Raw genomic sequence first — 17,178 nt, forward strand, 5'->3', positions numbered from 1 at the left:
ATCTTATGTGGTTTATTTAAAATGAAACAGCCTCCAACCTCACCAGAGACAGGAAATGTCATATTCCAGGGAGAGTACCCCACCCCCACCCCCACTCACCTTGGAATTTCCGGGAGCTGAGCAGTTTAGGTCAGAGCGCTGGGGTTAAAACCAGCACCATGTTAGATGCATGCAGTTAAGCATTGTGGCTATGGCCTCCCCTGCCTCACCAGGAAAAACAAGGATTTACATGTGTTCTTCATTTTGAGGGAGAGAAAAGGAAAATCTCCCTTTATACCTTCATGCAGAAGAGGAGCCCCAAAGGTAGAAAATGAATGGGGGTTCCCTCCTTTACCTACCGGATCGCCCCAGTTCTTTCTTTCCCTCTGGGCTAACAGGAGGGGCCTCCCCTCCCAGGTCTGGGTCTTGGCGGGCTGGCAGCTCCCCCGCCCCCACCCAGCTGCCTGGGCGCCACTGCGCAGCTGTCCCAGTCCGTTGCCATAGCAACTGGCAGCAGTACTACACTAAGGGGGAGAAGCAAATGGAAAAGTTAAAAGGCTTAACTTTCCTTTTCAGTGAAGACTGGGTGGAGAAGTTGGAAGGTACCTCTCTTGGCCTCAAGGCTAAGGCATTCAGAGCTCAAGGGAATTACTTCTTAGGTTTTAAATCCAGTATTTATGCTTATTCCTCTAACAGCACTGTAAATTAATCAATAGCATTTTAAGATCATCTAACAAGATTACAGCTCAACTGAAGGGGGGAGGGGAAAGGCTCGATCCTTCTACAATACGATCAGTACAAACCACCCATCACTTAATACAGCCCACCAGAGCACTTCGGGCAACCCCATTTTACCATCTGTCACAGAACAGTTAATTAAAATTGCTTGAGGGGAAAAATAACAGGAAACAGGGGAAGGGAAGTATTTTAAAGACACTATATAACTTTCCTTCTTTGGGGTGATTACTAGAGATAAAATCCAAAGACACGAAGCACTACCAAAACAACAACCCCCCCAAAAAAATCTTTTAACTAAAATTACAGGTGGAGCGCCGGGCGCAGCGGATCATGCCTGCAATCCCACAACTTTGGGAGGACGGGGCAGGGCAATCATTTGAGGTCAGGTGTTCGAGACTAGCCCGACCAACATGGTGAAACCCCGTCTCTACTAAAAATACAAAAAAATTAACCAGGCGCGGTGGCAGGCGCGTATAGTCCCAGTTACTCAGGGGGCTGAGGGAGGAGAATCGCTTGAACCCGGGAAGCGGAGGTTGCAGTGAGCCAAGATCGTGCCACTGCACTCCAGCCTGGGCGACAAGAGTGAGACTGTCTCAAAAAAATAAAATAAAATTTAGGTGGAAAAAAATTCCCAAGAAGTTTAAAAAAAAAAAAAAGGAGAGCGGTTCTGCCACAACCTAATGGTTGATAAATTAAAACCACTTCTAGGTTGTTCTATAATGTTATGAAACAGATTTTTAAATAATTATTCATCACCTGATACATTATTAATGTACAACTCTCTGTATCAGTATGTCCCAATTCTTGAGAAAAGGAGTACTGGGATAAATAAAAAAGACATACAGAGACTTGAAATACTATAAGTTTTCCATTCTTCTGGCTCTAAAGAACATTTTTGAGAGCTTCAAAACTACTCTGCTTTATAGATATGGGAACTTTAAAGCCAGAAGTGGCTGCCATAGGAGAGTAAGAAAAAGGGACAATCAAAAGCAAAGAACTCAGTTGAGCCAAGCACGGTGGCCCACACCTGTAATCCCAGCACTTTGGGAAGCCGAAGCGGATGGATTACGGCAGGTCAGGAGTTCGAGACCAGCCTGACCAACATGGTGAAACCCCATCTCTACTAAAAATACAAAAATTGGCCAGGCATAGTAGCACATGCCTGTAATCACAGCCACTTGGGAGGCTAAGGCAGGAGAAGCGCTTGAACCTGGGAGGCAGAGGTTGCAGTGAGCCGAGATTGCACAACTGCACTCCAGCCTGGGCAACAAGAGCGAAACTCTGTCTCAAAAAAACAAATAAATAAATAAGAAAGAACGCAGTTGAGAAGAAGCATAGAATGGTGACTATTTTGGCTGTCAAACAGAAGAAACCATAGGGTGTAAGACCAAAGGAGAAATTTTTTTTTCTTTTTTTTTTTTTTGAGACGGAGTCTCGCTCTGTCACCAGGCTAGAGTGCTGTGGCGCAATCTCGGCTCACTGCAACCTCCAGCTCCCTGGTTCAAGGGATTCTCCTGCCTCAGCCTCCCAAGTAGCTGGGATTACAGGCATGTGCCACCACGCCCAGCTAATTTTTGTTATTTTTAGTAGAGATGGGGTTTCACCACGTTGGCCAGGATGGTCTCGATTTCCTGATCTCGTGATCCACCCGCCTCGGCCTCCCAAAGTGCTGGGATTACAGGCATGAGCCACCGCGCCCGTCCAGAAATTTTTTAATTACAAAAGATTTCCTCAAATTGGAATGGATCATCAGCAAACCTCCGATTAAAAACTGCATTTTTCGGCTGGGCGCGGTGGCTCAAGCCTGTAATCCCAGCACTTTGGGAGGCCGAGACAGGCGGATCACGAGGTCAGGAGATCGAGACCATCCTGGCTAACACGGTGAAACCCTGTCTCTACTAAAAAAAAAAAATACAAAAAACTAGCCGGGCGCGGTGGCGGGCGCCTGTAGTCCCAGCTACTCGGGAGGCTGAGGCAGGAGAATGGTGTAAACCCGGGAGGCGGAGCTTGCAGTGAGCTGAGATCCGGCCACTGCACTCCAGCCCAGGCGACAGAGCGAGACTCCGTCTCAAAAAAATAAAAACTGCATTTTTCAACTCTTCTTACCTTTTGTTTTAAACTTTTCATAATTAAGGGATATGAAAACAATACCAAACATTTAAACAGGATCTTGACTCTGATTAACTTGCCATGTGTGATCTTGAGTAAATAAATTTTCCATCTGACCCCGGCATCATTTAAACAGGCTAAATAAATCTGTACTACCCGCCCTACCTACCTCCTAGGGAAAAAGTGAGTTTATGTTGAAACCAAAGATCTATTAAGACCCCCAAAGAGAACCTTCTGTAAAAATATATCACGGCTGAATACAACAGCAGAAGAAAATATGTGACCTTCCAAATTCCTAAGCTAGTAAACCAAATCACATGCAGTAACTCCTGCAGCTCAACACATTAGTAGATAGCAAGAAAATGAGGAACAGTGTCTTTGTTAACTAGGCACTGGAAAACGAATAAACCTTCAGAGAACAGGGTAGGTATGTTCTCTCTCAAGGGCAAAATACTTATTCCTTAAAACTCAGACAAACTTTAAAGATGGCAGAATGAAAAGACTAATAGTAACTCTGTGAAGGAAAAAGGAACAGGAAAGAATGACAGCAATACTAACATTTTGGTGAAATCTTTCAGAGAAAGAAAAGTGAATTTAAAGAGGAAAGAGACAAAAATATTCTGGTGTCCACCCCTCCCCACAAAACATCAGGAAGTAAAAGATTGAGTTCAATTCCCTCCTTTCCACTCTTAAGAACTGCCTAAAGGGCACATGGGCTGAGGTCCTTTTCTTTTTGGGAAATGGGTTTTGTAACCACTGACAAATCAAATTAGGCCTGATGCCAGGAGTCAGAGTCCAACCATAATATTCTTTAAAGGATGGCATGCAATTGTCTTGTAAATCTCCTGGACAGTCACAGATCAGAAGCTGGCAAGGATGACGACATACTTCTGATGGAATGTGTCGTATCTTAACCTTGAAGTTACAGATCTGCTCAGGAGCAGCAGTAAGAAATGAGAAATGCACTCAGACATCGGAGGGGACATAATTCTCTTTTAGACAGTGCGACCCAGAGTATTAGGGTCAAATGAAACACAAAGCCAGTCAAACAATTTAAGGGCTAGAGCCTGGACCAGATAGAGCATCAAGACTGGTGGTTCACACTGAGTTTAGGGGGAGGGAGCTTTCCAGCATGAGAAATGAGACATGGTTGGCAGGATGATGGAGTGATTAAGGTAGAATCCCAATACGATGACAGACGAAAAGAAGGTGAGCCTCTGAACACAACCTTATCCTTGTGGAAATCTCCAAGGGAAAGGGTGAGCAGCTTCTCAAATTTCTAGAGTCTTTCAGGAATAACTGCTCTCAGCCTTCTCTCTTAAATATAGATAGGAACTATCTGGTAAAGCTACCCAGTAACTATAGATAGATTACAGCACCTAAGGCCCATAGAGATGAGAAAAGAGGCTGGGTGCGGTGGCTCACGCCTGTAATCCCAGCACTGTGGGAGGCTGAGGCAGGCAGATCTCCTGAGGTCAGGAGTTCCAGACCAACCTGGCCAACATGGTGAAACCCTGTCTCTACTAAAAATACAAAAATTAGCCAGGCATGGTGGCACACACCTGTAATCCCAGCTACTCGGGAGGCTGAGGCAGGAGAATCGCTTGAACCCAGAAGGTGGAGGTTGCAGTGAGCCAAGACTGAGCCATTGCACTCCAGCCTGGGCAACAAGGGCGAAACTTCGTCTCAAAAAAAAAAAAAAAATCAGCTCCCAGCAATTACAGAGAGGGCATCACAAGCAAGCTAGGGCAACCCAGAAAAACAAGAGGTAGGCCGGGCACAGTGGCTCCTGCCTATAATCCCAGCACTATGGGAGGCCGAGGCAGGTGGATCATGAGGTCAGGAGTTCAAGACCAGCCTGGTCAATATGGTGAAACCCCGTCTATACTAAAGACACACAAAAATTAGTCAGGCGTGGTGTAATCCCAGCTACACAGAAGGCTGAGGCAGTTATGCATCTGTAATCCCAGCTACTCAGAAGGCTGAGGCGGGAGAATCACTTAAACTGGGAGACGGAGGTTGCAGTGAGCTGAGATGGCACCACTGCACTCCAGCCTGGACAACAGGGCAAGACTCCATCTCAAAAAAAAAAAAAAAAGGCTGGGCACAGTGTCTCACGCCTGTAATCCCAACACTTTGGGAGGCCGAGGCGGGAGAATCATGAGGTCAGGAGATCAAGACCATCCTGGCTAACACAGTGAAACCGTCTCTACTAAAAATACAAAAAAATTAACCGGGCATGGTGGCGGGCGCCTGTAGTCCCGGCTACTCCAGAGGCTGAGGCAAGAGAATGGCGTGAAGCCAGGAGGTGGAGCTTGCAGTGAGCCGAGATCGCACCATTGCACTCCAGCCTGGGCGACAGTGCGAGACTCCGTCTCAATATAAAAAAAAAAAAAAAAAAAAAAAAGAGGTAATGATTAGCCCTTGGCATTGACCATTTAATCCTGGAACAACCCACATAGGGCCCCTGGTATCTGCTTTGTCCAGTTTAGGCTCTACTTTCATCCCTCCAGTCATTTGAGACAGGGTCTTGTTCTGTTGTTCAGGCTGTAGTGCAGTGACAAGGACAGTTCATTGCAGCCTCAAACTCCTGGGCTGAAGCAATCCTCTCACCTCAGCCTCCTGAGTAGCTGGGACCACAGGGGCACACCACCACGCCTGGCTACATTTTTTAATTTTTTTGGTGAGATGCACTCTCACTGTGTTGCCCAAGCTGGTCTCAAACTCCTGGGCTGAAGCAATTCTCCTGCCTTACCCCCACAAAGCAGTCACTACTTCTCAATACCAATTCCGGTGGCTTTTCTTACATCTTGTTATAGCCATTTTATTTTCATCACCACTTATGAGCAAAAGTACACATAATTCTAGATCTTTCACTAAGCTTTCTTTTTATTAAGAATGAAAGCCAGGCCGGGCGCGGTGGCTCAAGCCTGTAATCCCAGCACTTTGGGAGGCCGAGACGGGTGGATCACGAGGTCAGGAGATCGAGACCATCCTGGCTAACACGGTGAAACCCCGTCTCCACTAAAAAATACAAGAAACTAGCCGGGCGAAGTGGCGGGCGCCTGTAGTCCCAGCTACTCGGGAGGCTGAGGCAGGAGAATGGCGTGAACCTGGGAGGCGGAGCTTGCAGTGAGCTGAGATCCGGCCACTGCACTCCAGCCTGGGCGACAGAGCGAGACTCCGTCTCAAAAAAAAAAAAAAGAATGAAAGCCAGCCGGGCGCAGTGGCTCACGCCTGCAATCCCAGCACTTTGGGAGGCCAAGACGGGTGGATCACCTGAGGTCAGGAGTTTGAGACCAGGCTGGCCAACATGGCGAAACCCCGTCTCTACTAAAAATACAAAAATTAGCCAGGTGTGGTAGCAGGTGCCTGTAATCCCAGCTACTGGTGAGGCTGAGGTAGGAGAATCGCTTAAACCTGGGAGGTGGAGTTTCTGTGAGCCAAGATTGCGCCATTGCACTCTAGCCTGGGAGACAAGAGTGAAACTCCTTCTCAAAAAAAAAAAAAAAGAAAAAGAAAGCCAATTGGTAAGCTACCTCGCTGAACTACCCACTGAATTATTTAAAGATAGTAATCAAACCAAATGTCAAGATGCATAATCAATGTGCTCTCCATTTTAGAGTTTCAACATAAATTCTATAAGCCCCCTAACAAGGCAAAATCCTTTAGGAAGTAAGCCAGGGTTAAAGAGCAGAGGAGAGTACATATGCAAAGCTCCCTATCACATGGATTAATTAAATATGCCATTGATGAGTGGTTGCAGTTGGCCCAGACTTGTGAAATTCCCACTTCTCCTTAAGGCCCTTAGGGAGACAGTGACTTAGGTGAAGATTAAATTGTCAGCTACAGCAGTCTTCAAGGCATCCTCTATATAGCCTTATTGCAGCAAATAAAACAGATGAAAACAAACCAAACTTACAGAAACATTTTAATCTGCTCTATGTTCCTTGCTCTTTACGGAGCTTGAAGTACTGATGGTCTTAGGTATTTAACACAAACAGCATAAAACTAAAATATCCTCTATAAAGATGTTTTCTTGCAGTGGATTTATGATTTCTAAAGTATTAGCCATGTGGCATTTTAACAAAAACATAGCATAGAGATTCACATTACAGCTTTCCTGGCTGTCTCAGGTTTTGTTAAATGGGCTGATAACTATCACTCCACCTCCACAAAAAGCCCATGAGCACCCAATTCAAGAGGAGTTAAAAGCTTTTTAAATGTCTGTTTAAGAGACTAGATTAGGAAAGAGTTGAAGAGAAAGATTAACTATGGTCGTTAACACCCCTATCATTAACAAGCCACATACAGACAACACAAACTTTATTAACAGAAGAGAGCACGGAGGGAAGAAATGTTCTCCCATTGGCTAGCACAGCTCTAGTTCATGATCTTTTAAAAATCAGGCCAAGAGGCTGGGCACAATGTCTCATGGCTGTAATCTCAGCGCTTTGGGAGGCTGACGCAGGCAGATCACTTGACTTCAGGAGTTCAAGACCAGCGTGGCCAACATGGTGAAACACCATCTCTACTAAAAATACAAAAATTAGCCAGGTAAGGCAGTGCACACCTATAATCCCAGCTACTCAGGAGGCTTAGGCAGAAGAAGTGCTTGAGCCAGGAAGGCAGAGGCTGCAGTGAGTGGAGATGGTGCCACTGAACTCCAGCCTAGGCAAGAGGCAGACTCTTGTCTCAAAACAAAAAATCAGGCTTGGCGCGGTGGCACAATCCTGTAATCCCAGCACTTTGGGAGGTCGAGGCAGGCGGGTCACGAGGTCAGGAGATCGAGACCATCCTGGCTGAAACGGTGAAACTCCGTCTCTACTAAAAATACAAAAAATTAGCCGGGCGTGGTGGCGGACGCCTGTAGTCCCAGCTACTCGGGAGGCTGAGGCAGGAGAATGGCGTGAACCCAGGAGGCAAAGCTTGCTGTGAACTAGATCATGCACTGCACTCCAGCCTGGGCGACAGAGCAAGACTCCATCTCAAAAAAAAAAAAATCAGGCATGGGATTTTTACAGTGAGCATGGGAGTAAAGAGCCTTTTGTTCTCTTAGATAAAAACAGCCGGGCGCGGTGGCTCACCCTGTAATCCCAGCACTTTGGGAGGCAGATCACCTGAGGTTAAGAGTTCGAGACCAGCCTGGCCAACATGGCAAAACCACATCTCTACTAAAAATACAAAAATTAGCCAGGCATCGTGGTGGGCACCTGTAATCCTAGCTACTTGGGAGGCTGAGGCAGGAGAATTGCTGAAACCTGGGAAGCAGAGGTTGCAGTGAGTTGAGATCCCGCCACTGCACTCCAGCCTGGGCGACAGAGCCAGACTTCACCTCAAAACAAAACAAAACAAAACAAAACAAAAGTATACTTGGCTGGGCGCGGTGGCTCACGTCTGTAATCCCAGCACTTTGGGAGGCCAAGGCAGACGGATCACAAGGTCAGGAGATCAAGACCATCCTGGCTAACACAGTGAAACCGTCTCTACTAAAAATACAAAAAAATTAACCAGGCATAGTGGCGGGCGCCTGTAGTCCCGGCTACTCGGGAGGCTGAGGCAGGAGAATGGCATGAACCTGGGAGGCAGAGCTTGCAGTGAGCCGAGATCGCACCACTGCACTCCAGCCTGGGCAACAGAGCCAGATTCTGTCTCAAAAAACAAAAACAAAAACAAAAACATATACTTGGCTGGGTACCATGGCTTACCCCTATAATCCCAACAATTTGGGAGGTTGAGGCAGGATCACAGCTTGGGCCCAGAGTTCAAGACCAGCATGAGCAAACATAGGGGGACCTCCCCAATATGTAAAATAATAATTGTATATATACACATTCTAAATGGCGATAAAGGCTACCCTGTAAGTTCCATTTGGTTGTATGTCCCCCCCAGCTCTGATTACCAACATATTATAAATGAATGTGGGTTACAAGACTCAATTTTCAGAATTGCTTGAAGGTATCAGTCTGGTAAACTGGTGTATTTAGTAGTAACACAAAAATTCTTGTTTGATATCTCATCATTTTATACTGGATTTTCTTTTTTTTCACCCTCATTAAAATCCACTGAATTTCCTCTCTCAACTACCAGTTTTCAGAAACACGCATTCTATTTTATAGAATAAGATGTTGCCCTATTAAAAAAAAGTATCAGTTTTCTTTAAATTTAGCTAGGGTACACCTAAACCCACCACTGGGCAAGAGGTTAAATATCCAATTGTTTCAAGATTTATGAGAAAGCAGAATTTGGCACCACCATGGGAAAATGCCTTCCAGATGGTGTTTTCCAACAACTCTATCCTTGGAAATGTACTGAACTCATCTCAAGGCACCACACTCTCAGGTGGGTGTTAATCTCACATCCACTCCTCTCAAGCGTAATGAAACATGAATTTGGAGACCTCGTCACCTTTCACAAAGAACCTGGCAATACCATCATAAATAAATCTTGAGGAAAATGGGTAAGAGCAACATTTGAGTACATTATCATGAATCTTAGATTTATACATACCACTTTGGCAGATCATGTTCACAAAATATGGAAGGATTAAAAGAAAACTGAAAATGCTCATTCCCAAATAAAATTATGGTGATAAAGCATTTTCCAAATATTTGTCATAAAATTAAGACTCAGTCCTTACCATGGCATTATCTAGCTTGCAGATTTTAGACCTCAATAGCTTAAGGGTTACAAAGGCTCCTTCAGGTCATTTCAACAAATCATCCTTTTTTTTTTTTTTTGAGGCGGAGTCTCACTCTATCCTGGGCTGGAGTGGTATGGCCAGATCTCAATCACTGCAAGCTCCGTCTCCCGGGTTCACAGCCATTCCTCCGCCTCAACCTCCCGAGTGACCAGGACCTAATTAGCCTGCCACCTCCTTAGCTAGTTTGTTGTATTTTTGGTAGGAACAGAGTTTCACCATATTGTAGGATGGTCTCAATCTCCTGACCTGGTGATCAGCCATGCCCCAAAGTGCCTGAGGATCTGAGCTTAAACCCTTGACCCAAATCATCCATTTTAACAAAGAACCTGTGTTAGTCAGGCAATTTTTTTTTTTTTTTTTTTGAGACGGAGTCTAGCTCTGTCGCCCAGGCTCACGAGTACAGTGGCGATCTCCCAGCTCACGCAAGCTCCATGTCGGGTTCATGCCGATCTCCTGCCTCAGCCTCCCGAGTAGCTGGGATTACAGGTGCCTGCCACCATGCCTGGCTAATTTTGTATTTTTAGTAGAGCCGGGGTTTCACAGTGATAGCCAGGATGGTCTTGATCTCCTGACCTTGTGACCCACCCACCTCGACCTCCCAAAGTGCTGGGATTACAGGCGTGAGCCACAGCGTCCAGCTGACAATTTGTTTTCTTAGCATCAGTTTAAAGAAGACATTTGGCTGGGCATGGTGGCTCACGCCTATATTCCCAGCACTTTGGGAGGCGGGTGGATCACTGAAGCCAGGAGTTCGAGAAGAGCCTAGCCAACATGGCAAAATCCCATCTCTACTAAAAATACAAAAATTAGTCAGGCGTGGTGGTGGGCACCTGTAATCCCAGCTACTCAGGAGGCTGAGGCAGGAGAATTGCTTGAACCTGGGAGACGGAGGTTACAGTGAACTGAGATTGCACCATTGCAATCCAGCCTGGGCAACAGAGCTAGACTTCATCTCAAACAAACAACAACAAAAAAAATACAAGGGTATCCTTGGCTGCTCCTGGGCCATGTATTATGATCCTGACCAATTTCTCTCTGTGGGAATTTAAAAGCTGTTAAAAAAAAATACATAATGGGTGATGACAGGAGAAACAAACCCACACCAGAAGTTATCGAACCTTGCAGGTCTTTTCAAGTATCTCTATTGACATTTAAGTTGAGTTACTATGCCACAATATCATAAAAGTATGCTCTACACTTCAGCTATATTGATAGTTAAATGCAAAGAAAGGCATCAGATAAATGGCTAAAGGGATGGGTAATCTCAGACCACCCAGCTCTTCAATTGAGTGTTTTGATGTGTTACATAAGATGTTTCTGACTCCCTTTTTGTCCAGTTTCCAACTACATTCCCAATTCAAATCCTATGCCAAAAACATGATTAATATAGTAATTCTGATCCTTGTTCTAAAATTGGTTGATTATGGGATATTTATTGAGGGCCTAAAAAGTGTCAAGCATTGCATGAGCACAGAGTCTATTCCAGTTTTCAATTTTAAGGCGAGGATTTTTGAATTCCTCCTTGGTCAAGTTACCACCTCCTCCAAAGGCTGTTATAGAAAAGGTAAAAGGTAACTTGTCGCCGGGCGCGGTGGCTCATGCCTGTAATCCCAGCACTTTGGGAGGCCGAGGTGGGCGAATCACGAGGTCAGAAGATCGAGACCATCCTGACTAATACGGTGAAACCCCGTCTCTACTAAAAATATAAAAAACTAGCCGGGCGTGGTGCTGGCAGGCGCCTGTAGTCCCAGCTGCTCGGGAGGCTGAGGCAGGAGAATGGCGTGAACCTGGGAGGCGGAGCTTGCAGTGAGCCGAGATCGTGCCACTGCACTATGGCCTGGGCGACAGAGAAAGACTGCCTCAAAAAAAAAAAAAAAAGGTAACTTGTCAATAGTGGAAAGATCAGGACAGGAGTAAGTACATGTGGGTCTTAAACCAACTAGATCATTAAAAGGTCAAGTTGGACAATTTCATTAACTCTCATGGGTATTAGTTATTAGCCCTACTTAAACATCTGTTGTGGGAAAAACAAGAAAATACTCTGAAAAATATAAAGCAAATAGAAGTTAAATGTCTGACAGTAGATGAAGTTAAAAATAACTGTTTTGGGCCAGGCGTGGTGGCTCACACCTGTAATCCCAGCACTTTGGGAGGCTGAGGTGGGCGTGTCACGAGGTCGGGAAAAACAGACCATCCTGGCTAACCTGGTGAAAGTCTGTCTCTACTAAAACTACAAAACATTAGCCCAGCATGGTGGCACGTGCCTGTAGTCCCAGATACTCAGGAGGCTGAGGCAGGAGAATTGCTTGAACCCCACAGGAGGCGGAAGTTGCAGTGAGTCGAGATTGCACCACTGCACTCCAGCCTGGGTGACAGAGCGAGGCTCTGTCTCAAAATAAATAAATATGTTTTGATAAGCGTTCCTGCTTCTGTTTTCTGGAAGAGTTTGTATAAAATTGGTATTTCTTCCTAAAAAGTTTGGTAAAATTCTTCAGTGAAGCCATCTGAGCTCAGAGTTTTCTTTTTCTTTTGAGACAGAGTCTTGCTCTGTCGTCTAGGCTGGAATGCAGTGGTGCAATCTCAGCTCACTGCACCCCTCTGCCTCCGGGGTTCAAGCAATTCTCCTGCCTCAGCCTCCCAAGTAGCTGAGACTCAGGAGCACACCACCATGCCTGGCTAATTTTTGTATTTTTAGTACAGACGGGGCTTCACCATGCTAGCCAGGCTGGTCTTGAACTCCTGACCTCGTGATCCACCTGCCTCAGCCTCCCAAAGTTCTGGGATTACAGGCACGAGCCACTGCGCTTGGCCTGTGCCTGGCGTTTTCTTTGTGGGATGATTTATATCTACAAATTCATTTTCCTTAACAGAGATAAGGCTAGTAAGGTTCGGAAGTTTTCTTCTTGTTTTTTCCTGTAGAGAGGTCTCATTATGTTTCCTAGGCTGGTCTTGAACTCTTGGCCTCCCAAAATGTTGAGATTACATGTGTAAACCTCCATGCCCACCCAAGGTTCTGTATTTAAGTGAGTTTTGGTAGTCTGTCTTCAAGGAAGTTTCTAACTTCAACTAAGACATTGAATATATTCATATCATTTTTCTTTTTTTTTTTTGAGACGGAGTCTCGCTCTGTCACCCAGGCTGGACAGCAGTGGCCGGATCTCAGCTCACTGCAAGCTCCACCTCCCGGGTTTACGCCATTCTCCTGCCTCAGCCTCCCGAGTAGCCGGGACTACAAACGCCCGCCACCTTGCCTGGCTAGTTTTTTTTTTTTTGTATTTTTTTTTAGTAGAGACAGGGTTTCACCGTGTTAGCCAGGAAAGGATGGTCTCTGACCTCGTGATCCGCCCATCCCTGCCTCCCAAAGTGCTGGGATTACAGGCTTGAGCCACCGCGCCCAGCCCGTATCGTTTTTCAAAATATTCCCTTATTACTTTTATCTGTAGGATCAGTAGCAATATTCCTTATTTCCTAATATTGGCAATTAGTATCTTTTTTCCCGATTTATCAATTTTATTCATCTTTTCAAAGAACTTTCCATTTTACTGATATTCTCTATTGTTCTATATCCCAATAATTGCTGCTTTTATCATTACTATTTTCTTGTTTACTTTGGATTTAATTTGTTCTTTTTCTAGGTTCATAGGACAAAACCTGTCAGTGACCTGCTTTTGTTATTAAAGTACTTAATGCTATCAATTTCCCTTTAAGCACTGTCTTAACTGCATCCCACAAGTTTTTTTGTTTTGTTTTTGAGATAGGGTCTCTGTCACCCAGGCTCAAGTGCAGTGGCAGGATCACAGCTCAATGCAGCCTTGATCTCCCAAGCTCCACTGAGCTTCCCACCTCAGCCTTCCAAGTAGCTGGGACTACCGGTGAGCCACCACTCCTGGATACTTTTTTTTCTAGAAACTAGGTCTCACTATGTTGCCCAGGCTGGTCATGAACTCCTGGGCTCAAGTGATCCTCTCGTCTCAGCTTCTCAAAGTGTTGGGTTTACAGGAATCAGTCACAGCACCCAGCTTCATCCTAAAAGTTTTGATATATCGTCTTTTCATTTTCATTCAGTTCCAAGTATATTTTAGTTTTCTTTGCAATTTCCTCTTTGTAGGTGGGTTACTTTGAAGTGTGTTGTGTAGTTTCACAATATTTAGGGATTTTTCTTGATATCTTTGTTACTGATTTTTTATTTAATTGCACTATGATCAGGAAAGAAACATACCTTGGCCAGGCACAGTGGCTCATGCCTGTAATCCCAGCACTTTGGGAAGCTGAGATGAGAGGATCACTTGAGCCCAGGAGTCTGACATCAATCTGGGCAACATAACAAGACCCTGCCTCTACCAAAAAAAAAAAAAAGGGTTGGGGGGCTAAGCATGGTGGCACATGCCAGTGGTCCCAGCTTTTCTGAAGGCTGAGGCAGGAGGATCACTTGAGCCCAGGAGTTTCAGGCTGAAGTGAGTTGATTGTGCCACTGAAATCCAGCTTGGGTGACAGAACAAGACCCTGTTTAAATTTTTTTTAAAAAACCTTTGATTGAATCCTTTTGAATTTGAGACTTAATGACCCAAAAGATAAACTGTGTAACTGTTCCATGTGCACTTGAAAAGCACATGTATTCTGTTGTTGCTTGTACTATTCTATAAATGTCAATTATATCAGGTTATTGGCAGTGTTGTTCAAGTCTTCTGTTTCCTTACTGATTTCGTCTACCTGTTTTATCAGTTACTGAGAGGCACTGAAATTTCCAAATATAATTGCAGATGTCTGTTATTTCCTTTTTTTTTTTTTTTTTTTTTTTTGAGACGGAGTCTTGCTCTGTCACCCAGGCTGGAATGCAGTGGTGCAACCTCAGGTCACTGCAACCTCCGCCTCCCAGGTTCAAGCGATTCTCCTGCCTCAACCTCCCGAGTAGTTGGGATTAATTACAAGCGCATGCCACTATGCCCAGATAATTTTGTATTTTTAGTAGACAGGGTTTCGCCATGTTGGCCAGGCTGGTCTGGAACTCCTGACCTCAAGAAGTCCACCAACCTCAGCCTCCCAAAGTGCTGGGATTACAGGCGTAAGTCACCGCGCCTGGCTTGTTACTTCATTTCTGTTTTCCTTTGTGTATGCTGAAGCTTTATTATTAGCTTTTAGGACATTTAGAACTGTTATATCCACTTGATGGATTTATTCATTATTACATAACCTGGTGTTTGTTATTTGCCCTATTTCGTAAGTCTATCATGGAAAAATAATAAGAAAATACTTTGGAAAATATATAGGAAACAGAAGGAAAAATGTTTAATAATCAAGGAAGTTAAAATTTTAATGAATTTTCTTTATTATCTGTAAGTCTTATCTATGCTTATCTCTATTCATATAAATGAGGTTTGCTATGTTTTATCAGATCTTAGGCATAATTTATTGTTGTGAAATACTGAACAAATTAGCAGTATATTACCCTCCACAACTCACAGTGAGGTGAGGTGCACAGATTTAGGGATGAGAAACGAGGCACAGAGAGTTCAAGGATTTGCCTTAAAAACAAAACTTAAGATTTCCCAGCCTGTTAGTTGACCTCTTTAGTACAGGGCATTTTATTCCGACATAATTATATTTTATTCTGACATAATTATGCCCTCTGGCTCAGATATGAACTTGCTTTATTCTAAGAAACATAGATTACTATCAGAAAAATACTTGAATCCAATTTAGTTCCTCCTCTCCACAGAAGAAATAAATAACGAGTATGTTATAAAACCTGATCTTCAAACAGTCCTTTCAAGTACACCATCTCAAGCTCAGGGCTTTATCTAGTGTCCTTCCTAGTAATGAAACAGGATGGAACAGGCATTCAGTGAGTATGAAGAATAAGACTGCAAGTGAAAATTTTTACTCTCTCTATAACCTAGTTTCAGGTAGAAAAAAATTTGTCAGTGTTTAATTTTGATGAACTACTACTACTGGAAAGAAAATCCAGGCTACACAATCTATAGCCTCACTAGAAATATAGTGAAAATGTCCCAGCTAGTCTATTACATCCCTTGTAGAAAACCTTTTCTTTAGAAAGGCTTAAGCACACAGCTAACAAATACAGGTTATCCTGTGTTAATACCCCAAGGAGTTAATAGTCAGCCAACAGCTCAGTCTTCCATCCTTCAAGTCCTAGGCAAGAACAGGACTACACTGACACAAAACGTTGTAATTTGTAATGTTTTGATTCACATTTAAAATTACTGACTTAAGGCCGGGTGCGGTGGCTCATGCCTGTAATCCTGGCACTTTGGGAGGCCAAGGCGGGCGGATCACGAGATCAGGAGATCGAGACCATCCTGGCAAACACAGTGAAACCCCGTCTCTACTAAAAATACAAAAAAAATTAGCTGGGCGCAGTGGCGGGCACCTGTAGTCCCAGCTACTCGGGAGGCTGAGGCAGAATGGCATGAGCCCGGGTGGCGGAGGTTGCAGTGAGCCGAGATCACGCCACTGCACTCCAGCCTGGGAGACAAAGCGAGACTCCGTCTCAAAAAAAAAAAAAATTATTGACTTAAAAAGCAAACTCCAAGATGACTTAGGAGTCACTTCATAAAGTCTAAGGTCTAGAAGATTTGTTAATGATCACTTATCCAACTCCTTCCCTATAAGATGAAGAAACTAAGGACTAAAAAGGGCAGATGGCTCACCCATGGTTACACCATTAGATAATGGCAGAGGTAGGACAAGAACCCAGGTTTCTGAGCCTTTTTTCACTTGCCTCTCTTTCTTTAAAAATAACCTTTTCTTTTCTGAATTAGGTCAAATCTATTTGGGTAGAGGTTAGGGAACCAATGTGTAGTAGTCTGAATGATGGCCCTCTCCCAACAGAGATTCATATCTTAACCCCTTGAACCTGTAAATGTTACTTTATATAGCAAAAGATGTGATTAAAAGATGAATCTGGCCAGGCGTGGTGACTCATGCCTGTAATCCCAGCACTTTGGGAGGCTGAGGCAGGCGGATCACCTGAGGTCAGGGGTTTGAGACCAGCCTGGCCACAATGGTGAAATCCCATCTCTATTAAAAATACACAAATTGATCGCCGGGCGCGGTGGCTCAAGCCTGTAATCCCAGCACTTTGGGAGGCCGAGACGGGCGGATCACGAGGTCAGGAGATCAAGACCATCCTGGCTAACACGGTGAAACCCCGTCGCTACTAAGAAATACAAAAAACTAGCCAGGCGAGGTGGCGGGCACCTGTAGTCCCAGCTGCTCAGGAGGCTGAGGCAGGAGAATGGCGAAAAACCCGGGAGGCGGAGCTTGCAGTGAGCTGAGATCCGGCCACTGAACTCCAGCCTGGGTGACAAAGCGAGACTCTGTCTCAAAAAAAAAAAAAAAATACACAAATTGGCTGGGCACCTGTAATCCCAGCTACTCAGGAGGCTGAGGCAGGAGAATAGCTTGAACCTGGGAGGCGGAGGTTGCAGTAAGCCAGGATCATACCAATGCACTCCAGACTGGGTGACAAAGCGAGACTCTGTCTCAAAATAAAATAAACATGAATCTACATTTTTTTTTCAGGGACCTGCCACTTTAGGAATAAAATGTATTTTAAATCTGCTCTCTCAGGTTGAATTAAAAGATAGGAGAGGAGAAATTTATCCTGGTTCATCCAAGTGGTTTCTTAT

The 17,178-nt window shown here is 44.6% G+C and overlaps 1 protein-coding gene across 3 annotated transcripts in view; it reads right to left on the minus strand.

The window, feature by feature from the left end:
- CBX5 (chromobox 5) overlaps positions 1-17,178 on the minus strand; it is a 44,165-nt gene that overhangs the window by 20,404 nt on the left and 6,583 nt on the right. Inside the window, exon 1 of one of the 3 annotated variants that reach the window (XM_003906494.4) lies at positions 339-435. The exons of 1 other annotated variant lie outside the window; for it this stretch is intronic. The gene's annotated coding sequence lies outside the window, so the exon portion shown is untranslated. Of the gene's footprint in view, positions 1-99; positions 436-17,178 lie in introns of those variants that run through there. One more of the 3 variants, XM_003906495.4, reaches the window with a different exon arrangement.

This window comes from Papio anubis, chromosome 9 (assembly GCF_008728515.1).
Source record: "Papio anubis isolate 15944 chromosome 9, Panubis1.0, whole genome shotgun sequence".
Taxonomy (NCBI): domain Eukaryota; kingdom Metazoa; phylum Chordata; class Mammalia; order Primates; family Cercopithecidae; genus Papio; species Papio anubis.